Source organism: Aedes aegypti, chromosome 2 (genome assembly GCF_002204515.2).
Source record: "Aedes aegypti strain LVP_AGWG chromosome 2, AaegL5.0 Primary Assembly, whole genome shotgun sequence".
Lineage (NCBI taxonomy): Eukaryota > Metazoa > Arthropoda > Insecta > Diptera > Culicidae > Aedes > Aedes aegypti.
Window position 1 is genome coordinate 156,741,010 of NC_035108.1, and position 27,349 is coordinate 156,768,358.

A 27,349-nucleotide genomic window follows, 5' to 3' on the forward strand; every position below is an offset into this window, starting at 1 on the left:
GGAATGGCCTCCACAAAGCCCAGACCTCAACCCCATCGAGAATTTGTGGGCGATTCTCGATGCCAGGGTTGAAAAAACTGGTGTTACCAACAAAAATAATTATTTTGAAGCCTTGGAGCGCACCTGGGAAGAACTAGATCCACAACACCTACAAAACCTGGTGAAAAGCATGCCGAAGAGCCTCCAGCAAGTCCTTAAGGCCAAAGGAGGACACATTAACTATTAAATTGCTTTTTATTTTTCTTAAATCATCTTTTCTGGGGCCAAGAAGGAAGTGGGCACTTATTTTTGTCACTACTTTTTTTTCAATACAAATTGATTTTCTTTTTCTTTAAGTAAAATTCTTTTTTTTATCAAAATTTCGTAAGTGCAACTTTAAAAGAACATCAAAAATAAAATATCACAAAAGATTTAGGTGTGTTAACTTTAATTTGAACCAAATCAATGAGAGAAATTCGAAAACTGGTAAGGTGGGCACTTTATTTTGCCTCTCACTGTATCTGGTGTTCGAAAAAATAGGTGCATCGCAAAAAGTTTAGGAATATATCAACTAGAGTATTGTAGATTGGAATTTTTGTTCTTCATTTTTATGTTTAAAATCATGAATAGTCCAAAGGGGGGGGGGAGGGTTTTGATCGCCCCTGTTTCTACGCCAATAACTACCAACGCAGAGAACTGCTGCGATGCACCGGTAGATTTCCCAAGTTAAATTGAATTGGCAATGTAAAGCTCTGCGACATTGCTTTCCTTTTCGATATTCGACTGCTTCAGCTCTGACAAGCTGTTAAAATCAGTCGGCTTTCCACTGCCTGTGTTCGAACGCTGCCATTGCGTAAGGCGAAATAACTGCCACAATATATGTGGAGAAAATTTGCATAAATAACGAAAATATAGGAAGTGGCAGCTGAAGCTTTGCACTTGTCACGAAATTAGATTTCTCTTGTAGTGCGGAAGCATTTGAACATTAAAAACATTGTGGTGGCATTCCTCAAGCGTTCGAGGACGGTCTTTCAAATAGCCGAAAATAGGAACCGTTTTCTTCATGTCTTTGTGTTTAATACTGAGTTTGCCAGTTTAAAATACTGTTCGAGAAAAAGCTGTTCTTTGTCGTTTTGTATGGAATAGCTCTGGACCAGTAGACATCACTATATTCTCAATTCCCAGAGTGGACAAAAGTCAGCTTTTGTGCCTGAAATGGAGCACATTCGAGCGTCTCAGAATCACAAAACGTTGAAAACTCCGCGTCGAGCTGGAGAAGCCAAAATGAGCGGATTCCGAATAATGAGATTTACTTTTTATTGAGTTTGATTTAAATGAGCATTTATGAATTCTGTGTACTTTTCTTCCGCCGGCAGTTTAAGCATTTTAAAAGAGAATTCGTTCTGTACTGAGAAAACTGTTTATTTGCGGTTTTAATTCGAATGCTGTCGTATGAAAAAAACGAGTCGATCCGGCAATGTCGCTATTAATATCAATCGTAGCAAATATTCCAATGGAAGTTAGAAAACCGTTAGGCGTAGTTATAGTTCAACATAACTAGGACAACGCGATAGCTTTTCACGTCATAAAATTTTGTTCCTGGAAAGAGTCAGCGTATTTATGCCTATTTATTTCCTTTTCCATTTAATTGATCATTTGAGTTACTAGCGTCAAATTATCGATTGGAGAATTAATTTAATTAGTGTGATGTTTTGCGTGGTTTGCAACATTTCCATCCATTTATGAAAAAGTGCTTGATGATTGGAAAGATCATATCAAAATGCGTATACAATTATTGTGTAATTTATGAAAATTGTTGTGTAAGGGTTTATACGCAACTCAAAACAGTTGTTTTGAGGCAAAGAGTTGCGTTATGAGTCATTACGCTATTTATATCAGTTAAAGGAAATAAAACAAAAAGTTCTACTTTATTCCCGTTCTTTCACATACAGAAAATCTGAGTAGTCATATCATCATAAAAAGCAACAGAGTGTCCTACAAAACTGCACACAGGAAATGTCTATCAAGAGCTAATGATAATACCCAACCCACGTAAGTACAAAGTGGACATGAATGAAGGAAGTGGAAGAAGAATGAATCTGTACTATTTATCTTCGCTTGGTGAAATCACCGAGCACTAATCAAGGTTCGCTAACATGTAATGGAGAAGCCGGAAATTAATCTAGCTCTAGCAGAAGCGTGGTAGAAAAAAAAATGTGCTCGGCTAGTGCCATTCGAAAGCAAAGCGTCCGAAAGAGGATCACAAATCGTAAGCTTTTGAGAGCACTTCATCAGCAGTGTTCCGAAATGAAGAGAGGCTATGAGCACGGAAAGTTACGGAACAGGGTAAAAGAAATGCAAAGAAGATTGAATTATATTGGGTCGCACTAGAGCCAGATTTTAATTGGGATTATCCCATCAACGGGTGAACTATTCACGATTTATACCTGGTTTGGTTATGCATCATGGGGGTTCATAGAATATTGAACTTAATTAAATAGAACTGATTATAATTTAACTTTTAATTTATCAGCTTTAGTGCACCATATGATTGATGATGTCGTCACTATAAGAAATTCAGTGTGTCGGCAAACTATGCGGAATGGAGAGTTTTAAATGCAGCACTTACCTTTGTTCTTCAATTTTATGGCTTTTCTTTTCAAACTAATAGTTCAGACATCCTTATTCATTTCCCAGAAGTAATTACCACAACTTTGAAATTTAGTTTCTTCCACTTCTTCGTAAGTGAAGCACCGCTCACTGCCCTAATAATTTTTCTTTTAATTAACACAGCGATGATTTCGTTGCAATTTCACTACGCGCACATTATAACGATAGAAGCACCTGCTGCACAAACCGTAAAACACTTAATTCTGCACAAGAGCTAGGCTTTTTTATGCCCATGTACTCGAAACCAGCTGTGAACACACATTCGTTGCACACGTAATGGCATATCCTGTGGAAAGAAAAAGAAATAGACAGCTTTTTCAATACGGTGAGTAGGACAATTTTCGCATTCTGCTATCGTTGTTGGATTTTCCCATGCAAAGAGTTGTAACTAACTTCTTTCGTAAAACATGTGATATGATTTAAATATTAGAGTGTCCCAAAAAACAGAAGTGTCAAAACGTTGACTTACTCACCCCTTAATGAAAACTTAATCAAAAAATATCTAGAGGTTGTACGTATCGATTTTATGAAAAATGGGCGAATTCTGTGTGCATTTATCAATGCTGTGCTCAAATGAAATAAAGTAAAAAAAAATCGTACAATCATAGTTCAAAATCCTATAAACGAACTTTAGTGCGAGTTTATGGAAATACAAATAATGCATGTGCTTGGTACCATTTTAACCCATCATCGCCCAAATTATTTCACATTCATAGTAATCAGCTGAGGGGCCCAGATAGCCGTAGCGGTAAACGCGCAGCTATTCAGCAAGACCAAGCTGAGGGTCGTGGGTTCGAATCCCACCGGTCGAGGATCTTTTCGGGTTCGACTTCCCAGGGCATAGAGTATCTTCGTACCTGCCACACGATATACGCATGCAAAAATGGTCATTGGCATAGTAAGCTCTCAGTTAATAACTGTGGAAGTGCTCATAAGAATACTAAGCTGAGAAGCAGGCTCTGTCCCAATGGGGACGTAACGCCAGAAAAGAAGAAGAAGTAATCAGCTGATTCTTTCTGGAGTATCACAATATGATAAAAGAATGCAAAAACCGTAATTTTAATTGACATCTACGGTCACATTTCTTTTACAGTACAGAATGGATCATATGCTCGCAAAATATTGAAAAATCAAAAGGATTTGATTATTTTCGCTAATTTTTGAATGTTGTATGACGCATTAAAAAGTGACAACATATTTTGAAAAATATAATTTAACGGTAATATCATGTTGTCACATAGTCGTAGTAGTCGCATTCTCCATTTTTTTACTCCAGGCTTATTAGTATCAAATTGTTCCGGGATACATACTTATAAAATTTTCACGAATATGGTAGTGTAATATTTTGCCATAGAAAATACACCTGTGGGTTCAGCAGGATCCCCATGGTATTTCCAAATGATTCCCACATATCTCTTTCCCACCTTACTCCATTAGAATACCAACAGGATTCCCACATTTTTTTTCATAAGGTTCTCAAAGAATAACCATCAGATTCCCATAGAAAGCCCAATGGCCTTTCCCCAGGATGCTCATAGAAACCACACGGAATTCTTATGGGCTTCTCAAAATTCCCGCAGTACTTCTACATAATTTCGAAAGGTTGCGCACAAAGTTTCCAGAGAATTCTCACATAATTCTTATGGGATTCTAAAATGATTCCCTTAGTAATTCCCCCGGATCCTCCTACGAATTCTAATTGTTTGTCACATAACTCTCACAGGATTCCCTCTAAACTCACACCGATGAAATCCTCTCTGAATTTTCAGCAGATGATTTCCAAAAGTTATTTACAAGAAATCCACTAAGATTTGCAATGTATTTTCGAAAAGGTTTGCTCACTATTTCCACAACATTTGCACAGTATTTCAACATAACTTTCAAAGGATTCCAACAGTATTGTCACTCAAATCTCAGAAATCTTACTTGAATCCTATGATTCCCATTTGACCATTCCCACTGGAATGCAAGAATCGTCACTGGAATACAAGCAGCTAGGTTGGAATCCCAAAATCCAAACTAGAAATCCAGCATCTGTACTGTAGTCCCAAGAATTACAGTAGATTCCGAGAATTCACACTGGAATCCCTGGATTCATCTTAGAAATCAAGGATGCATTTCCAATCCCTGGATCTACACTGAAATCGCAAGATCCACACTGTAGTCCCAAGATCCTCACTGGAATTCCAAGATACAAACTGACACATACCATCTACACTACAGTCCCAGGATCCACACTGCACTGATAAAAATCCACACGCTCGATCTGTGTGTTTAAAATTATGGATTGATTCATGAACGTCCATATCGATTTGTTATGATTTTCTTGCAAACTTCGTGTGTGTTACACATTAAATTCCTGTGTTTTGCTTCATGGATTGATTCATCAACCGACAACAGGGATTCCATGTTTTTTCCACATAAGTTCCCGAAGCTTTCTCTTCAGAGTCGTATGTGTCAACCTATGGACGCATAGATCATCACTCCAACACGGATTCAGTGTGTTTTGCTTATGGTTATCTTGTGTCATAATCATCATGTTCAAGTTGGTCAATTCATTGATATGCGCAATGAGATTGTTATGATGAAATCCATGAGCTATGCTATCGATTTCCATGTTCGAAGCTTCTAAATTGTTTGTGATCAACCCATGGGATGCATAGTGAACTGAATTGCGGTTGGACCTCGTGTCGAACGACAGTCATCATCATGCTTCCAAAGAGAAGAAGCAAATTTTGAAGCTGAAAGTGTTAGATGAAAATTTGTGAATTCGATTTTTCTTTTATTAGTGAAGTTGACCGATATACGAGAATTCTACCTTTCTATAAGAAAACATTGATTATAATGTATAGTTTAGTAGAAAAATCGGATTCCACTAACAGATTTTCCTGGCTTTCAGTTTCGAAAAAAAATGGAATATGCTTATCCCTGGCTTCCCAAATTATGGATTTGCGGCGCCCCGCTTGTTACTGGCTCACGGGTTTGAAAAAAAAAATCAAGAGAGCTTGCGACAAGCAGAGGAGCCTCGGATCCATATTTTGGGGAGCAAAAGTTTTTCTACCAAATTTCTTCTTTCAGTCCCATGACATTTATGTTCTATCACACATGACTATCTAAAGCTATTACATTCGAATTCAATAAGCAAATCAGTTGGTTTTCATGATTTAATATTTGGAAATTCATGTTTGTTTCACATGACAACCTAATGTTGATACACATGTTATTATACCGTGAAATCAATGATGAAATCCATATGGCTACCACACTCAAATCATGTGGTTTTCCTCATTGCGCAAATCTATAAGTAAAACACACGACCTTGACGTGTAGATTTTTCTCAGTGTGATATACAACACACCACACTGGAATCCCAATATCCACATTTAAAGTCAAGCATCCACAATGAAACCCTAGAATCAGTGTTGATAGACTCACACTCAAAATCTCAATCAATACGCTCTCCCGTGAGAGCAAACTCATTAGAGATCTGCTTCGCAAATCTCACGTTTGAGATTTTGATGCAAAATCAACTCAATCAACTCAAACCGTGAAAAATGATTCAGTCGCAAAACCTGGCAAAAACTCGTGGAACCCGAATGTTGTTGTTTACGTTAGAAAGGATTAACATAATTTTACCAGACTAACAAGAAATTATTGCCGTGTGTGAGTAAACTGTGGATATACGAGACAATGAGTTAAAACGGTGAGCCAACTCATCCATGATTTTTTGACTGCTGAGTTGCATGATTGACAACTCACGCATGAAAAATCTCAAACGTGAGTTGTGAGAAATTGAGTTTTTCACCACACTGCCTAGAATCCAGACTAAAAGAAACAGAAACACTTTGTAATCCCAGGATCTACAATGGATTCCCAGCATTCACACTGGAATCCCAGAATCCGCAATGGAATCCCTGGATCCACATTGGAATACCAATACCCACACGGGAAACCGAAAATCCTCAAGAAAATATCGAAAGCATTCACACTGGAGTTCCACGATCCACATTAGTGTAAGACAAAATTCAGTTTCTCGCTACAGTCCTTTTTTTGGATTGCATTTTTTCCCATAAACAGTGCAAAATTTCATCTCGATCGGTGAAACTATATATATAAAACTTACGTTTGGGAAGAAAACTCATCAGAAGTCACCCTTTGACCCTTATAAAATTATGAAAACGGTCTTCGACAGGTATTTTTGTGACAAAGAACATAGCGGAAAACGCGAAGCAATCCAACTCTTATAAAAAAAAGTAAATTAATGAAAACCGATTGGCACCTCTCCATTGATTAACAGTTGATGGAAGACAAATAATCTGAGAGAGACTCACGAAGAGGAAAAATATCAACGTCATATGCAGCCAAGATTCCGCTGTCACGAAACGTCAAATGCAGCCCGCCGTTTTTATGTCTGCAAAAGTGCAAAGTATTGTATTCACAATAAACTGTTATTAAAAACCTAAGTCGGGGGTGCAGTTTTTTTTTCGAAGTTGCTGGTAAATCTAAACACAAGATTAGTTATTTCTAATGTCTGCAACGTTTGCAGGCATGCAATTTCACTCAAAAGGCTATTTATGATTCAGTGTGATGCAAACGGAATATTTTTTTGCTGAGATGTTCATGTGAAAGCTTGGACGGCTTGCGCATAATTGGTATAAACACAAAGTGGAGTAAGAAAAATCTCAGCAATCACTGAAAAAGAAGACCGTCTTCGCGAGTCTCGTCACATCAAATATTAACAAAATTGGGTTTAAGTTCCGAATAATCAACGTTTAATAACTATTTTACAAGCATCGGATTGCTTTGCGGGCTTCTTCAATGTTCTTCATAGTAAAAATACCTATCGAGAACTGTGTTCAAAATTTTTATAGAGGTCAAAGGACAACATCTGGCGATTTTCTTTGCAAAGTTAGTTTTCCCATAGTAAATCCCATACAAAATTTGAATGGCTGGGCCTAAAATATAGTTTCACCAATCTAGCTGAAATTTTGCACAGTTGTTATGGGATTCAAATGCAATCCAAAAAGTGAACTGGAGCGAGAATTATTATTTTTCATATGACCGTGTCCCAGGCTAATCCGCTCTGGAGTCCCTAGATACACAATGGATTCCCACGATCCATATTGGAATCCAAGTATCTATACTGTAATCCAGGAATTACACAGGAAACTCAGGATATATACTGGAATGTAAGGATTTACACCGGAATCTTCGGATTTACACTGGAATCCCTGAATTCACCTTTGAAGCCAAGGATGATCCACTTTCAGGATTCATTTGCAAGATTCACACTGGAATTTCAAGAATCACACTGGTTTCCCATGGTCTGCACTGGAATCTCAAGATTGTCCTTGAAATATCAGGTTTTACACTGGAATCCAAAGATCCTCACCGAAATTCCAGGTTCCAAACTGGAATCCTAAGATCCATACTGACACACAACGATTCACACTACAGAATCCTCACTGAAATACAACAATCCACATTGCATTCCCAATATCTATATAAGAAGCCTAGGACCCACAATGAAGTAATACAATCCCCACTAGAATCCATGGACCCATACTGAATTCCCAGCATCAACACTGGGATTCCAGACTCCATAGTGGTCCATCCATACTGAAATCCCACTATCTACACTAGAATCCAGAAATCCACACTGGAATTCCACCATCCTGGAATACCAGGATCCATACAGGAATCTAAGGAACTACACTTGAAGCCTAGGATCTAGCCTAGGAAATTCTGCATTTCAAATTACAATCCTAGCATCCACAACGAAATCCTACGGTCCACGCTACAGTCCTTAGATCCACCCAGGAATCCCAGGATCTTCGCTGGAAATTACAGAGTCCTATACAGAGATCTCAGGATTCAAAATGGAGTCCCAGAATCCATAACGAAATCCCAAGATCCACACTTGAATCCCAAGATTAATACTTTAACCCTAATACTTAACTGTTATCAAAGGATTTACATTAGGGTGCGGCTTATTTTTCAAAAGTTTTCAATACCAAAAATTCGTATGCTCTACTGAATTCTAATCACATTAAAAGAGAAAAATACTGACATTTAGAGGTGGCGCAAGCGTCTTGAAGGTGAATTTTCAAGTTATGAAAAATGACCTTCAGTGAAATAAACATAACTTTGTAATTTTTCAACCGATTTCTAAACTTTTAGCATAAATACCTTCAAAATTGAATTTGTAAAAACTTTGTAAAACATCAAATTTGTCTAAAATCAAAACTAGTCTTAGTTAAAAATACTTTTATCCACATTTTTCCTCATTTTACTATAAAAATCATTTTTGTTTGACCATAACTTCATTATTACTCAATCGAATCCGAATCTTTTATCATTTTTTTGAAGCAAATTTATTTGTTTTTAAATTGCTCATACAACACATTTTTCTAAAAAATGGTTTTGACTTAGTTATTCAACATAAACTACTCAAAAACATGATTTTTCAATGGAAAAATCAAATTTTTATTTAAGTTTTTTTCGCCGGAAATTGCATTTTTTCTATTAAACTTAAATATATAAAGCATCTTGCCTTAATTACGAGTTGAAAAGTGCATATATATTTTACATACGCAAAAATATTTTTGTTGCAGAATTATTTGAAAATTGTTGCAAAGTCATTAACCAAGGTTAAACAAATGAGAAAAACCAGAAATTAAAAAAACTGGCATTTTTCGTTAAAAAATCATGTTTTTGTTCGGTTTTTGCTGAAAAACTTGGTCAAGACATTTTTTTAGTGAAATGTGATGTATGAAAGGTTTGAAACCAATTAAATAAGCTTCAAAATCATGTAAAAAGATTTGGAATCGGTTGAGTAATCATGAAGTTATGGTCAAACAAAGTTGATATTTTTAGAAAAATGAGGAAAAATTTTAAATAAATTACTTGTAATTAAAACTATTTTTGATTTTTGACAAATTTGATGTTCTATAAAGTTTTCATAAATTTAATTTTGAAGGTATTGATGCTAAAAGTTTCAAAATCGGTTGAAAAATAACAAAGTTATGTTTACTTCACTGAAGGTCATTTTTCATAACCTGAAAATTTACCTTCAAGACGCTTGCGCCACCTCTAAATTTTAATATTTTTGGCTCAGATTTTGAGGTTTCTCTTTTAATGTGATTAGAATTCAGTAGAGCATACGAATTTTTGGTTTTGAGAACTTTTGAAAAATAATCCGCAATGTAATCCCGAGATCCATACTGGAATTCCAGGATCTACATGGGGATCTCAATATTCACACTGAAAGCCTTTAATCCACACTGGACCACGATCCATACTGTCTCCCCTACGATCCACATCATTGTCCCATGAGCCACTTTTTGAAATCCTTCGATCTACACGACAGTCCCTAGATTCACACTGGAATAAATGGATCCACACTGAAATACCAGAACTACTGGAGCTCTGAGATCCACATTGAAAACCTTGAATCCACACTATCATCGCAGGATCCACACTGAAATGCCATGATACACACTGGAGGTTCAGCAACTACACTTGAATTCCATGATCCACACTACAATCCTAGAATCCACATTTAAATTTTAGGTTTCACACTTAAATTTTGTGCTCCACATTACAATCACAGAACCCAAACTGAAATCCTACGATTTACACTATAATCCCAAGATGGAATAAAAAGATACACACTGGAAAACCAAGATTCACACTAGAATCCTAGCATCCAGGATCCATTCTACAATCTTTGATGAATCTCTGATTTGGAAACCACGCTTATTGTAACATAAGAGGAGCGTAGTGATGCCGATATTGTATGCTTACAGCGCAACCTAGTGGAAGACATCTGAATTGCAAATCCTGTCATTAGACTACTCTTGGGCACTTTAGCAACTTTGTCGAAGATACCATCCATCCATTTTGTCTAGAGACTTAACTGTTATCATAGTAATTGATAAAAAAACAGATCACTGGGTGTTACTGGGTTAAAAACCGGAAAAATTTTGTTAGGATGCTCAGTTTACAGGGTTTTATTTTTTTTTCTGGTGAATGTGAACACCCCTAAGGGGCCATCCATTAATTTAGTAAGGGATTATGAGGGAAGTTGGGACTTCAGGGTTCTTACACGTCATAGAATTAATTTTTAAGTTTCATACAAAAAATCTTCCCACGGGGGGAGAAAGAGGGAGGAATGGAAAAAGGCTTAAAATTATCAAAATAACATTTTTGACATACCAGTGCATCAAAACAGACTTTCGAATTGTTTTCATCAAAATTGAGTTGATTCGATATATCGTGAATATCGGTACAAACCAGGAGGTATAAGCGATAAGTATCAAGGTAGGGATTTTCACATTTATCAGAAAAAAAATATACTATGAATATTTGCATTTGCACAAAATTTGCTACAAGTTTTTCAGGCTTTGAAAATGGCGCTAAGCATATGAGATTAATTTTATTGACATATACTTTGTTTATAGGATCTAGTCTAGAATTATGATGAAGTGTGAATAGTGGTTGATCCATTGAATCTGTTGCATGCTCTTTTGTAGGCGAGCGATGGAAGCAATATTTTCAATAGGGTAACGACCGTTTACATCGTTATTTACAGCACGCTAAGCCTGCTCAAAGCAGCGCATGTGTTAAAACTACACAGAATGAGGCAACCAATGCAGGACTCTCTGGCTGAGTGAAAATTCTGTGTAAGTCGCACTCATGCTATGTGTAACCGATGTGTTGGCCATTGGCTGTGCGCTGATCGATGGAAATGGAACTGTCAGTCATCTCCCGCGCGGCAGCAAACAGTTGGCCGTTGGTAAGATGGGGAGTTTTCTGGGATTTTTTCCAGCGAAAAGGCTGAAGATGGTCGCAAATGCGGAAGTGTTTTCCCCATTTGCTTCCGCTTCGGCTATTCGAATGAAAAAATCTCTGAAAACTTTAAAATTAGAATGTATTTTCAATGTTTTCAGAAGCAAAAACAAAAATGGAAGTGTATTCCGCATTCCAAGCGTTCCTCCTCTGTGCACATTTCACTCATTCGGTTTGTTTACCACCGTTTGCACAAAACTGTGTACAGCCCCCTTTGCACAGAATCTGTGCTGCATGAAGAGAGGCCGATTTTGTGTACTCGGCACTCATTTTTGAGCGGATGAAGTTTAGCGTGTGGAGAACTTTTCCTGTATCCATCGCCTCGAGCAGCAGTAGCTTTTATAAGGCAATCCATGAGACAGCTGCGATCAGCTGATTTTTTTTTGTTTACCATGTGTTTTTGACGTTTCACGATCGGAGTGACACTCGATTACAAAGGAAAATGTAAAGCTCCGATAACACTCGCATGATTTGTTTACTCTTTCATTTCGGTTGCATTCACACTTTTAGTTGTCAGTCCTATCACGAAAAGTCCTCATGGATAGCCTTATGCACCAAATTAACCACACCTTCCTTTAACACGCTAAACGTGCTCAACGCAGCCCATGTGTTAAAACTACACAGAATGAGGCAACCAATGCAGGACTCTCTGGCTGAGTGAAAATTCTGTGTAAGTGCTATGTGTAACCGATGTGTTGGCCATTGGCTGTGCGCGGATCGATGGAAATGGAACTGTCAGTCATCTCCCGCGCGGCAGCAAACAGTTGGCCGTTGGTAAGATGGGGAGTTTTCTGCAGAGTTGCTCGATGTCACTATCAATGCTTAAAATTTGCTGATTTGTACATGCCGACTGCGATACAAATCGGATCATTCCATATCACATCAACATCATGCTGTCTACTCCATCACCAGTGCATTGATGGCGATAGACAATGGATGTCACTGATGGGTTAAGTTTAGCTTTACGTTAAGCAGATAAAATGGCAATTTATCTGTACGATATTTTCGACAGTGTTGCAGATAGATTGAAACTATGTGTTGGTCACTGAAAAACATTAATTGCATGGATAATGACCACGTGATCACTCAATCTGCAGTGATTTTGATCTAGAGTGCGATGTCGCATCACTCCTGTTGGTTGTCAAATCAAAGTGATATTGATAGCTCGCAAGTGATATTGATAGTTTTAGACCATCAGCCATCAGTTGATATGATTGATATTGAGCAACTCTGGTTTTCTGGGATTTTTTTCCAGCGAAAAGCCTGAAGTTGGTCGCAAATGCGGAAGTTTTTTCCCCATTTGCTTCCGCTTCGGCTATTCGAACGAAAAATCTCTGAAAAACTTTAAAATCGGAATGTTTTTTTAATGTTTTCAGAAGCAAAACAAACATGGAAGCGAATTCCGCATTCCAAGCGTTCCTCCTCTGTGCGCATTTCACTCATTCGGTTTGTTTACCACCGTTTGCACAAAACTGTGTACAGCCCCCTTTGCACAGAATCTTTGGCATAAGGTCGTTTGACATAATGGTCGTTTGGCATAATGGCCGTTTGGCATAATGGTCATTTGACATAATGGCCGTTTGGCATAATGATTGACTTAAAATAAATATCGGCAATTTTTAAAGCTTTCACCAAGATCAACACCACCGTATGGGCAAAACATTTGGTAGGTTCTAAACAAGCGTGGTGTTCGTTCAGAGATTTTCCAAGCTAAGAATTCCAAAAATTGTTGTGAGATTAGAGAGCATTACTATATTAAATTCGTGACGGGTCTCTACATCTTACAACAAAGAGTATCTTTGAGCTTGTTGCGATATACATATTTGACAAATATACAAGTTCAGTTTTCACGTAACACTGGATGAAAATTACTTGATTAAAGAATGTTTTTTTTTTTGCAAAATATCTAAAGCTCTAATCCAAAGATCTATCAATGCAACTTAATGCAAAAATAGCCTATATTCAAGAGCAGATTATTTTTCGATTAAAATGTTTAAGGCTCTAACACAACAAAAAATTTTTCACAGCATAGCTCAAATGAACAACACATCTTTAAAAGAAAATATTTGTGGCAAAACTTTTCAACGGTTCAATATAAATTCTAATTTTGGAAGTGTACATCAAAAACATCGTCTACTATCGAGAGAAGGGAAAATTTGTGATTGAAATTATATTTTTTTCAGCATAACCTTTAGCTTTACTAAATAATAAAATTTCAAACAGTATATATGGAAAAAACACCCTATTTTTAAAAGAAGGCTAAATTAATAATTAAACCAATAGAAGAATGGATGCCAAAATTATTGCGACATAATAAAACGAAAAGACGTAAATAAGTGCGTTCAGAATCATCGAAGTGATTGTGCTACTTTTCCCCGAATGCCTTTTTCTCGAATGACTGGTTTCCCCGAAAAGTGGTGACGAGAAAAAACGATAAACAGTCAAAAGAAGGAAGTATTCTGTCATTCTCGGCTATACACAAGTTGGCAAAAATGCTGAGGACGGTAAAACTCAAAAGAAGCGCTAATTAAATAAAGAAGGGTGCATATTAGACGGTCAGTTCGTTCACCACCCTTAAATGTATAAAGTTACGACAATTATGAGTGCTAAAAACTTTTCGGGAAAGTGGGCTAGACGGGGAAACGAGATATTCGGGGAACTCGCATTCGGGGAACTGGCATTCGGGGAAATGGCATTCGGGGAAAAGTATCTCAACCCATCGAAGTAACTGCAGTAATCGATTTTTCTTTTCGCTGATAATTTGAGCAGATGTTAACGATTGCCGCCCCTTTGTCAGTTGGGAACAAAAAAATACTTTAAAAATATAGCTCCAAAGAACAGTCTATGCATGAAAGAAGGAGAAATTTAATGAAATTTTAAATCAACAGTTTTCATACCTATAATTATGGTTATATCATATTTGGAAAACAAAATATAACAATTAAAAGAAGGGTAAATTTGTGCTTAATATATAAAAATCTTCAGTGCAAAAAAATTTTCCAATAGCGAAACTGAAAAGAAAAAATAGTATTTGAAAGAAAGGTAATTTCTAAATAAATAATAAAATACTATTGTCAATACTTTCCTAGTATGCTTAAATTTATTCAAGAGCGAATGATTGTTGAATAAAGTGTCATTTTGTATCAATTGACTTCAAAACAAGCCTGATGTCATCAGAAAGATTCAATAGAAACGTAAAAACGAAAAATTGAGAAATTCTTGGTTTCAGACTCATTATGCCAAACGACTATTATGCCAAACGGCCATTATGCCAAACGACCATTATGCCAAACGACTTTATGTCAAATGATCATTATGCCAAACGACTTTATGTCAAACGTCTTTATGCCAAACGATGCCAAATGACCTACCACCGGTCCATTAGGGCTGTTCAAAATTTAAAAATGTTTGAGAATCCAATCTCCCATATGTTCCTTACCATCTTTACCATAAAAATAGTGTTATGTAAAATTTTCAGCTTTCTAGGTGGTGATTTAAAGGTGGCCCAAAGACAATATTGGTTTATATGGAGATTACTATGGCGAAATTTTGAGATACCTTCTAAATACGCTGGTACTGTAATGTAAGTACAAACTTATTATCCCATAGTGAAAACTCATTCTTCAAACCATAATAAATAAATTTGCTGAAGAGAGAAATTGATTGACTGATTGATTTGACTTTATTAACGAGATTTTTAGCCCTGGGCTAGTTCATCTCGGGACCAACGGCTTTACTTCCCTTCCGAAGGAAGTCGTCACTATAACTTTTTACGTCATAAGTGACTATGTCGGGGGATGGGATTCGATCCCAGGTCCTCGGCGTGAAAGGAAGAGAGAAATTCAATCCGACGGATATCAGAAGAGATATTCATTAGTTTGTTTGCTTTTATTTAGCTTAATATGGGATTATAGCCCTGCAAACATGTACAAAAACCCTGAACAAAATTAGATCAAAAATGATTTGTTTCTTCAGCAACATCCTTCACTAGGTTCTGAAGAATGAGTTTTCAATATGGCATGATCAATTTTCGCTTACACTACAGTACTAGCGTGTTTCTCCATAGTAATTTCCATACAAACCTACATTGTCTTTGGGCCACCTTTAAATCAGCACCTAGTAAGCTGAAAATTTCACATAACACTATTTTTATGGTAAAGATGGTAAGGGGCATATGGGAGATTGGATTTTCAAACATTTTTAAAAATTTGAATCGCCCTACCGGCCCATACAGGTACTGTCTATATATAGCAACCATGTCATGACAAAAACTGCGTCAGGTGGAAGTTCACTTCCCCATGTTTTCTTCCATACCAATCTGACACATTCGGTATTAGCCAGGCAATGGACATGCCCTATATCAACTGCAGCGATTTGTAGTAGACAGGATGTCCCGGGCCCGATCTATCTGGCTAGCCAATCGAGCCCTCTGTCACCATAGAAGATGGTGTCTCCATCATGTCGATAGCCTGGTATTAGCCGACGGGTCCATCTACCCGTAGTGGAGTAATCCCATTCCTGCTGTCAACTTCTGAGCGTTTCCTCTTTACATGTCGTGGACTCCTCTGGTACCTCTTTGGTTGAAGCATTGAACATCTTCCTTGATGATGAGCCCGATGGGCGTCATCCCAGCTATGATGCACACGGCCTCTTCAGATACCGTCCGGTCTGCACTTGCTACTCTTAAGCACATTATCCTGTACGTGCTTTCCAACCGTTTCTGCTCGTTCTAAACGCTTTCAACCAGATTGGTCCTCCATACCTTAGTATGGATAGTGCCACACATGCCAGGAGCTTGTGTTTGCTGGCAATTACTGCAGAGCTGTTAGACATCATTCTCGAAAGCGCCGCTATAGCCGTAGATGCCCTTTTACAGGCATATTCTCTTATAAGTAGGTGAAATCAACTCACCTGTACAAAATCTGAACTGCTACGGCAAATGAAATGTAATATGTTGATAATAATATCTTAAATTCATTTTACCAAATTAGGATGATAGTGTTGTCTAATAACACAGAACACCTATATAAAAAATGAATGTAATGTTTGGAATGATACTAATGTAGAAATAAAAAAAAACGTGGCTGGCGAAGTCGAGTCTAGTGCACGACACTGAAGACGGCCTTTCAGATGAGGTCGAAATACGCGAATCTGTCGAAGGATACAAACTCTAGTGCACACTTATATTTTTTACCGATTTTAACCGAGACTCAGCTAACAAATTGTCCGGTTGCTTAGCAACGAAGCACGATTTACTGATACTCTGCTTTTATTTGCTGAGATCCCAGGTAATTTGTTTGTCGACTACTCAGCTGTGCGGATCTCGGTTAAAATTAACCGAGATTCGGCATTCTGAAATAAGTGTGCGGTATTTAATGGTATAGGGTGATATGCTAGTATCCATCGTATTAAGCATTGATCAGTGAGAACTGCAATTTTCCCAGTATTGCAGTGAATGATGCTGATACAAACCAATGTCAAACAATTCTTTCTCAAAACGGCTTAAGCATTGTACAATAACATTTTGATAAATCTTGATCTCTTTTTGGAAATAATGCAAATAAAATGCATCTTACCGTATTCTTAATCCGTCGTATCGGTTTCAACTCCGTCGCAATCAGTTTCCAGATTCGTCTCACAACTTACGGTTCACTTTGATGTATTGAGTGGTTAAAACACAATACATCAACGCTATAATAAAATGTTTTACTAGAAAATATAGATCTACGGGCATCTCCCTCCATTCCTTCAGCATGATGGAATATACTAATTTCCTTTAAAATTAATTGTTCCTTATCAAAATTCAGCCCAAACATATAAACACAATTCCTTTTGACCATACAATTCTGGCATTTGCTCACAATACAGCGAAAACAACACAATCAAAGGAACCGTATTTTTACGTCGAGCGTCGCGCACACATTGATGCGCACAAACTTTTTTTCTCAGTACGACGGATTGAACTTTGTTTACATTCTCAATTATACGCGGCGATTGAGGAAATTTCGTAAAATTTGGGGATTTATTTAAGTTTTACGGCGTGTGATTGGAATGAAATCCTTCAGTGAAGAAGTACGAAGGTTTTCCATAGTGAAAATAAGTGCCCGGCGATGTAAGTCACACAGGGGGGCGCGAAGAAACTTGTGTTGGAAAGTGATGTGACTGATGTCGATCGCTAAGCATTTCTCTCAAATCGTGTTCGTCCATGCGATTTCGGTGAAAAAGTGTAAAGTGGATAATTGAACTGAAGTTATTTATCGAAATACAGTAGTTTCATTGCATTTTTGGTGTACAGGTGGACGAATCATAAAAGCTTTCACAAAATTACATTTGGAAAATGAATCTATGTTGCAGGTAAGTTGGAATATCCGCCGTAGTGGAACATTTTAAGTTTGATACGACGGATAGTAGCTCTTACGACGAAGTAGAACGAAGCCCTAGTACTAAATTCTTTTTTTTTTCGTCTACTTAGCGAAGCTGAGCTTGTCATCGATCATTACTCCAAGATGCTCAAGGGATCGTTTGGATTCTATAGTGCAATCACCTACAGAGATATGCGTCCGTCGCTCGAACTTGCGGTTGTTGACCACCACCACCTCAGTCTTGTGACGGGCCAGTCCTAGTTTTCTAGACTTCATCGATGGATATAGAGTCCAGTCTGATACGACTTCTGGTTGTCAGGGACTTTCTTGGCGAAAAGTGTCAATGGCTGAAGAGGAAATCGAGCCCACATCCCATGCTTCATTAGTCAAACGAGAAACAATATTATATAATGAAAACATCTTTATAATAAAGGCACGGTAAATGGCTGGGCATGGCGTACCATTGGTATCTCGCGTACTTGCAGGAATAAAATAGACCCATTTGTGCGGTCCTTGGCCACTTACCCAGCAACTCCTCTCCCTACCTCCTCGTGGTACTGGCCGGGGTACGAGTAACCTTGGGGAAGATCGGGTAACCAACCCCCGGTGGGAACTTTGATCGTTTGCTGACAGGGAAGGGGGGGTTTGCTTTTGCTTCTGCTTCTGCTAACCTTGAGCGTATGTATTCCATGTTAGGAGTGGCTCATAACAGCGTCTGTTCTCCATGTCAGGGGTAGCTGATCATCGTCCGAGTGCCAGAGAAGGACTCTAAGCTAAACTGCGCACTATGGTCCTCCGAACATTTAGGGGGAATGGCCTTCCGGAAATCAAGGGGGTTGGTGTCAGGCCCTGCAAGCCAACCGTAAAAACACATCAGCACAGGAACGTCAACGAGAGAAAACGGACCGGAACAATCGGCAAAGACCACAGCGACGGAAATGAACTAGCGATTGGAAATTTGGTACGTGGAACTGCAAATCTCTCAACTTCATCGGAAGCACACGCATACTCTCCGATGTACTGAAGATCAGCGGTTTCGACATCGTATCGCTGCATGAGGTGTGCTGGACTTAAGCAATGGTGCGAACGTTTAGTAATCATACCATCTACCAGAGCTGCAGCAACACACGCGAGTTGGGAACAGCTTTTATAGTGATGGGTGATATGCGAAGGCGCGTGCTCCGGTTGACCGGTTAACGAAAGAATGTGCAAGTTAAGAATCAAAGGCCGATTCTTTAACTTCAGCATAATCAACAGGCACAGGCACAGAAGATCAGGACAGCGAAGGCGATGGCTACGTCAGCACAGCGGACAGTGGAAACCAACCAGCTCCCACGATGGGGGAAGTTAAGGATGCCATTCAACAGCTCAAGAACAAAAAGGCCGCTGGCAAGGATGGTGTCGGAGGCGAACTCATCAAAATGGGCCCGGACAGGTTGGCCGCTTGTCTGCATCGAATGATAGTCAGAATCTGGGAAACGGAACAGCTACCTTTGGAGTGGGAGCAAGGCGTTATATGCCCTATTTACAAAAAGGGCGACTAACTGGAGTATGAAAATTATCGTACAATCACTATCCTGAACGCCGCCTACAAAGTGCTATCCCAGATTCTCTTCCGTCGTCTATCACCTATAGCAAACGAGTTCGTGGAAAGTTATCAAGCAGGTTTCATCGACGGCCGCTTGACAACGGACCAGATCTTTTCCGTGCGGCAAATCCTCCAGAAATGCCTTGAGGACCAGGTCCCTACGCAGCATCTGTTCATCGATTTCAAGGCGGCATACGACAGTATTGACCATGTAGAGCTATGGAAGATCATGGACGAGAACAGCTTTCCCAGGAAGCTCACAAGATTGATTAGAGCAACGATGGACGGTGTACAAAACTGCGTGAAGATCTCGGGTGAACACTCCAGTTCGTTCGTGTCTCGGCGGGGACTACGACAGGGCGATGGACTTTCGTGCCTGTTGTTCAATATTGCGCTTGAAGGTGTCATGCGGAGAGCCGGACTTAACAGTCGAGGCACGATTTTCACGAGATCCGGCCAATTTGTTTGCTTCGCGGACAACATGGATATTATTGGGAGAAAATTTGAAACGGTGGCAGATTTGTTCACCCGCCTTAAAGAGTCGGGCTAATGGTGAATGCGTCGAAAACAAAGTACATGCTGGTAGGCAGAACTGAGCGCGACAGGGCCCGCCTAGGAAGTAGTGTCACGATAGACGGGGATACCTTCGAGGTGGTGGACGAGTTCGTCTACCCCGGATCCTTGTTGACGGCTGACAATAACGTTAGTCGAGAAATACGAAGGCGCATCATCAGTGGAAGTCGTGCCTACTATGGGCTCCAGAAGAAACTGCGGTCAAGAAAGATTCACCTCCACACCAAACGCGCGATGTACAAAACGCTCATAAGACGGTAGTCCTCTACGGGCATGAAACGTGGACTATGCTCGAGGAGGACTTGCAAGCTCTTGGGGTTTTCGAACGCCGAGTGCTAAAGACGATCTTCGGCGGCGTGCAGGAGAACGGCGTGTGGCGGCGAAGGATGAACCACGAGCTCGCTCAACTCTACGGCGAACCCAGTATCGTGAAGGTAGCTAAAGCTGGAAGGATACGCTGGGCAGGGCATGTTGCAAGAATGCCGGACAACAACCCTGTAAAGATGGTGTTCGCTACGAATCCGGTCGGAACAATAAGGCGTGGAGCGTAGCGAGCTAGGTGGATTGACCAGGTGCACCAGGACCTGGAGAGCGTGGGTCGCAGTCGAGGATAGAGAGAAGCGGCCATGAACCGAGTGAATTGGCGAAATGTTGTTGGCGAGGTTTTATCAAGCTAATTGATGTAAAACCAAATAAATAACATAATCTTCATAATGAAACTTTATCCCAACTACTTTTTCTCTAAAATCAGTTTAGGAACTATACTTCCGTTCTACCCAAGTAACCAGTAAGCACGATAATGCGGCACGGTAACAGCATTATATGCGCATATAGGGTAACATTTGACGCATGTCAGTTTTATATACGCATATATTATAATGCCAGAAAAGGCTAAATAACGTGCCATTATAGTGCTAAGATATAACCGTGCTTCTCTGCACCACAAATGCTGATATAAGACCACGTGAGAAACGTCAGTTGTTTTCGCTAGGTTTTTAGGGCGAGTATTTTGTGCTTTCGCGTACGCAGCCAGAGAGCTTTCGCGTATGCGGCCAAGCAATTGGTACATGAGGTAAATAAATGAATGAATGAAAACGGAAACCTCTAATAGTATGCAAAAAAATGTAATAAAATGATACAGATAGTACTTCTCCGTATCAGACATATTCGTTTTGGTAGTTTTCACCCTTTTGAGGACTTGCAATTGCCACATTTTGATCTTCGTTTTATGATGATGAAATTCCTCATTTTGCGTCTCGAACCTGCGACACCCGTATTGTTGAGTTGTTGTCCTGCTCCTTTGCTCCTACAAGCAGACACGAATGCCACTCAGATATGTGGTAAAGTGTCTCTAATAAAGCATAATAATAATAATAATTTGCTCCTACGGCCACATAAGATGAATAGTATCGGAAAGAAAAGTGACCAATTTAAACCATCACTTTTCCACGTTATAAAACCTGCAATTGTAGTAGTGAGAAGATTTATGTTTGACTCCCTCTTACCACTATATGCAAACACAAAGCACGTGGTATATCTGTCAAAACACTGGGTGGCATTTAAACATGCCCTGTATTCGAATATAAAGCCAATATAGTGCTTATTTAATGCCAATATAGTGCTTATTTAATGGCCTGTGTGCTTATTTAATGCCTGTAGTGCTTATTTAATGTCAGGCTTAGAAGCATTAATGATGCTGTAATAGGGTTTCTATGCAGCGGAAGTGCTGTTATAAGGTCTGTAAGCATTTGTGGTGCTATTATAATGCATGTACGCATCTATGATGCTGATTAAGGGCTTATTATTAGTGCTTATGGTTACTTGGGTACGCAAGTATGTCCTGCGGTCAATAAGGTTTACATTGAACATGGGATAAGTAGGCGTAGAACGGCAACATTATTAAACACTTATTCCATCATACCAAAAACATGTGCAAAATTTACTGCAAACCGAAGATGGTCGATCTTTTTGATTGCCCTATGCTGTTCTTATTATTACAATAAACAATAACGGCGCCAGATGCGTCCGAATGCAGGTCAATTTAGGAATAAGAGGGAAATTTTGACGTGTTACTTGCTTTGTGGAAGCCGAGGAGTCCTCTTCCACAAGTGAACACTGGGAGTTTGGATATGGGGAAGGGTTGGGTTAATGATTCATTTTGGTCAGGCATTGCAGAATTCGCTCTCATTTGAGTATGAAGCACGATCAAAGCAAGCAAAGAAAAACATCCCATCTGTTGCGGTCCACGATCGTCGTTGTATCGCAAGGTGTAACAAGTCTGATAAATGGAAGCAGCGAGGGAGAGCCCCAAAGAGAGAGCGATGATAAAATCCATTTTTCTCGCTTGTTTACCGTTGGGATAGGTGTTTTTCTTTACTGGCACGATAAACAATCCACGAACTTCCAGTAGCAATAGTGTCCCCCAGGCTTGGAGCATGTTTAGAGGGGTTTTATCATACACTACTATCCCCCCAATCTGATCAAAGTTGTAGCAGTATAAGATAAACAGTCTCTCATAATGTGCAGCATGTTATGATAGTTACAGAGAGCGATACGTGAGAGATTCTCTTAATTTTCTCCGGATTCAATCCCTGATTTTGGTAAACGAACGCCTAATCGGATTCGCGATATCACTCGATAAACGCATTTAACGCCGAACAAGTGTTCGTCGCTCGGAGCAAGCGTCAAGATCGAAGGATCAAACACTACTCGGTTTCTTATATGAGCAGCAAGAGGTGAAAAAGCACAGAATACACTGTGTAAAATGCATAATGCGCAACCATATAGGTGATAATTGGATCCTAAAGCCTTGTCCCAATTTTAGTACCAAAGGTTTTAATTTATTCCAGCAAGACATGTATACTCAATTTTCAAATGTTTTTCGTTGGTTCAATTTAAAAAATCAAATTTTCCGGTTTTATAGATTTTGCCGCACTATTTGAATTAAACTCAAATTTTGAGTGAATTTTGTTTTCCAAGTCGCTTCTGAAATGTCAGAAAGGAACAACCTCAAACGGGAAAAATGGGGTTCGTGCGTTTACCTAATTTAAGTTAATGTGGTTGTTTCCATTTGAAGTCATGCAACAAGTACATACTGATTGAGTTCACTCAACTTTCAGTACTATGCCACTAAGTCTATTTTGAGCTAACGCACTAAAGTTCGGTTTTTGACTTCTTATGCCCTTCACTCTCTGACAACAGAAGATGCGAATGAAATAGGGAGAGAAAAATAACTCAAAAAATTGTTAAAAATACTCAAATATGGGTTTTGTGTTCTCTCCGTGCAGTGTTAAAACTCCTATGGCGTTTTTGTCGACTAAATAAACGTCAAACATGATCAAAATGCTCAAGATTCAAATTTAGACCCATTTTTTAAATTAAAGGTTAAATATGACATCGCCGTTATTTGAATGGGAAAATTTGTAAAAATAGGAGCAATAACACGCTCTACCATGTTATTCAACAAAAACAAGATTTTATCAAAAAAATAAGGACCCTATTGTATCTAATATTCTACCCAAATTTAGTTTCAGGCTTATGGCTATTATAAGGGTGACCCTCGTACCCCACAGGCTTCATTTACAGTTAGGTTCTATTTAAAGTCTCAATCTTAAATGAAAATCCTAATACAAAACAATTAGATTAGCACGACGCAAGCTTCAATCAATCAAAAAATTGATTATTTAACGATGCTTTATCAAAGCTGTTCTCTATGTTCTCTACTGCATTGAAAAAAACGTTGTCTCAATCCACATTGACTGTCCACAAATTGGAGTTTACTCATCCCGATACTGCAAAAATATTTGCAGAGAAGATATAATTTCCCCATGTCAAGTGGTTATGTATTCGCTTTGAGATCAAGCTACGAATGGATAACCTAGAAAACTACACAGCAAAAAATAAATTGTGATGTCACTTCCATATCAATACGTTATTTGAAAAGCAAAAAATTGTATCGATGAATGTGATAACTAGATTTTATAGGACAAGCATTCACGTCGTTACAACTAATACATTTAATCTGATTACTCATGAATTGTCGTGATATTATTGCCGTGTCTGTGCACAGTGATCGAACTTCTGATAAAAACTTGCATCGTCAGTGCTTTCAAGCAAAGCCATAAATCCAACAAAATTGAAAGAGTTCCACGCTGTCATATTTTCTGAGAGCAAAACAATGTCACAGCACCAAACTGGGCCAGCCAGTCAAACGTTGCATCGGGGGGATAAAGTTTTTAAAATAAACAGTGCAATATGTGCAACGCTTAATGGATATGGGTGGCAATGACATGGCAGGTCCGTAGCGTGGCGTGGGTGATTTTCTTTGCTCGTGCAGTTCTTTCTCGCCTGCAATCATTGGAAAATGTACGTCGGATTCAACATATGTAGCGGGACACCACCACTATCCGGAGAAGGCCGGAAGCAGGACATATGGAGCATCTTTCTGGTAGAAAAGGGGGAGAAATGGTACGGTGGTGGTCGGTTGGTTATTGAAGTGAGCATGTAAGTTTTGTCGTAACACTGCTTCTTCCGTAAACGAACAGGAATTGTACAATTTCAGAGGAAAGCAGATACATGCCCATTACATGATGGCTGTAATTTGATGATATTGTTGTCGTTTTGTTATTAGTTTGGCGAACTAATTGATGGAGTTGAGAAACGGATAAAAACAAATTTTAAAGTTTGTTGAACGAGAAAATGGTTCTCAACACAGTCCAAATTAAAGAATATGATTATATCAATCGATGTCATAAACTTGAAGTATGTTCAGGAAGGCTTGTGTGGCGTTCTAAACGAATAGATTGCGTTTTGATACCGTCGAATTTTTAAACTTTATTTGTAAATACCCTCGTTTATTGACCACCTTTACAGAAATTCCCAGAGATTCTCAGTAAGAATTGGAGTTCATAAGGGAATTTGGAAATTGAATAAAATAATAGAGGAGTATACTTCTCAGAAACTATTTTGTTTGGAAACTCTGAAAGCTAATTGGGTTCTTTAATAGCCCCTTAAAATTCTTTTGAGAATAATTGGGAACTTCTAATACGGTATTTGAGAAACACTGTACGCAGCAAAACGTTGAACAATACAGAATGAAGTGATAATAGCAAACTCACCGAAAAAGCGAGGCCTGGTAGAGATAAATAACCAGGAGATGGAGTTAGTATACGCTCTCAAGAAATACGGAAGTTCAAAAAAAGTTATAATCACGATTTCTATTACCTTTAACATTTGTTAAGGCGTCCCAATGAACAATAACATAAGTAACATGTAAACGAAGAAAATTTTATTCTTGTTACTGGAATTTTCTTTTGTTTAGTTATGTTTGTTGGACTGATTCGACAACATTGTAACTGCAACATTTCGCATGTTTGTTCTTAACGGATAAAAATCTGATTCCCACACCATGATTTACAAGTCATAAAATTCATAAATTGGTAAGGTCGTTAGCAGGACGACAAATCATGGTTTCAGGAGTCATAATCATGATTCTTCATAAACGTAACATCCCGAGCGACAACACAAAGCGGTGCACTTTGCTTCAAATCATTCGCGTCGATCACCTATCTTTCATCACGATAGATTGATACTGTGGTAAAGTACGTGGCTCTCGATCTGAAGGTTCCTGGTTAGAATCTTGCTCTAGCAAAATTTATAATTTTTTTGTTTTCATTTTATCTGGTTGACTGGCAGAATTATAAATAGATCCGAAACGGATGCGCAAATCATGATTTTCGAGCATACGATGCATGATTTGGAGCACTCAGCTGCAGCTTGTGTCGCGGTATATGGCAGCGTCCATTTATTACGTAACGCTAAAATTGAAAATTTTCGACCCCCTCCCCCCCGTCCGTAACGCTTCTTGTATGATTTTTTTTTAATTTTTGTATGAGCCGTAACGCTTGAGCCTACTCCCCCCTCCCCCTAGAGCTTTACGTAATTTGTGGATGCCGCCTATGGCATGCATAAGTTATTGCGAGTTATTCTTTCCTCCTTGGGTTAACATATACATTCCACGAGATTTCCGTGCGTTCTCTTATATTGGAACTTTTCAATCAACGTCTTCCTTTTAGTCGGCTGTCCGAAGTAAACATATTAATATCTTAATATTTGGCAACCTTTTTTTAGAGAAGTTCCATGATTTGGCCATGATAATAGCTTTTAACGCTTTGAGTATAGTGTTTCTTGAATTATCAGCACGTTCTGTTGTTCTATGATAATTGCGAACCTTGTATACTTATAGCTACTTAAAAAGAAAACACAATTTCAATCTGTAATGAGAAACTTTTCACTTGCCCCACGTGATTATAAAATTTACGGTGTTTCAATTTAGTTATTTTTAGGTCTATGTCGAATTAATTTTTAAACTTTTTTATTACAGCTTAAAACTGTCAGAGGGGAAGAAAGTTATTTTCCACAACTTTTTTCCGCTGAAAATATTAAAATGAGATTGCACGATGCCAACTTGTTACAGAGTGGAAGTTGACAGGTTAACAATCTTCCGCTCTATTATGTAATAATGCCTGAAAAATCTCAGAAATCTCTTACCTATCGTAAAACGTTAATTCACATATTCAGTTAAATATACCAATTATTTTCACTTACCCCATTTACCCACCTGCCCCGCGGTCCTTTATACAGTATTAGTACCCAGCTTTAAGGTGAAACATCTCGGAATCCAAAGATGGCCGGCACAATGGCCGACTTCTCCCCCTACTCACGTTTTCAAAGGCACAAAACTGGAGAAATAGTTGGCAAACGTTCCTGATCTTCTTATTTTAAGCTTTCTGCTAGTGCACAAAGCAAAAATAAAAAGTGCACTGTTGTGGGATGCTTTCTTCGCGAGATTTGTGCCTTTGAAGTTTTAGTGTAAACTTAGTAGTAAATTCCAAACTGTTTCACCTTAAAAAAGTGCTTCGTGAAAGCCCAAGAAAGCGATTAAGTTCTCTTTTGTCTCGGTGTGTGGGTGTGTTTCATTGAGAGATAAACGATGGATTGCAGAGGTGTTTTGAAGGAGAAATTCGATGAGTTTGTTTCGGTCTTCAGCTTATACTATAAGGGAATCTGGGGTAGTATGCACCCTTGAGGCAAAACGACCCACGGTGCTCATTTAGGCTATTTGCGGAGTTTTCTGGTACAATTTTTCATCAGGAACTGATAGTAAGGATTCCCAAAATACGATTTGACAAGAAAAATTCCACGGGAAAAGTCTTAGTTTTTCCAAAATGTTCATTGAAACCCCAAAAAGTCGTTTTGCCCCGGAGGTGCATATTACCCTAGTTTTCCTTACACATGCTTGCCAGAACGCCTACCAAACCTATCCTAT

General features: G+C 38.7%; 1 protein-coding gene across 1 annotated transcript in view; it reads right to left on the reverse strand.

Moving 5' to 3' along the window:
• The window catches only part of LOC23687733 (G-protein coupled receptor daf-37), a 511,826-nt gene that overhangs the window by 314,981 nt on the left and 169,496 nt on the right, over positions 1-27,349 (reverse strand). The window contains exon 2 of the mRNA XM_021842903.1: positions 2,609-2,935. The gene's annotated coding sequence lies outside the window, so the exon portion shown is untranslated. The remainder of the gene's footprint in view (positions 1-2,608; positions 2,936-27,349) is intronic.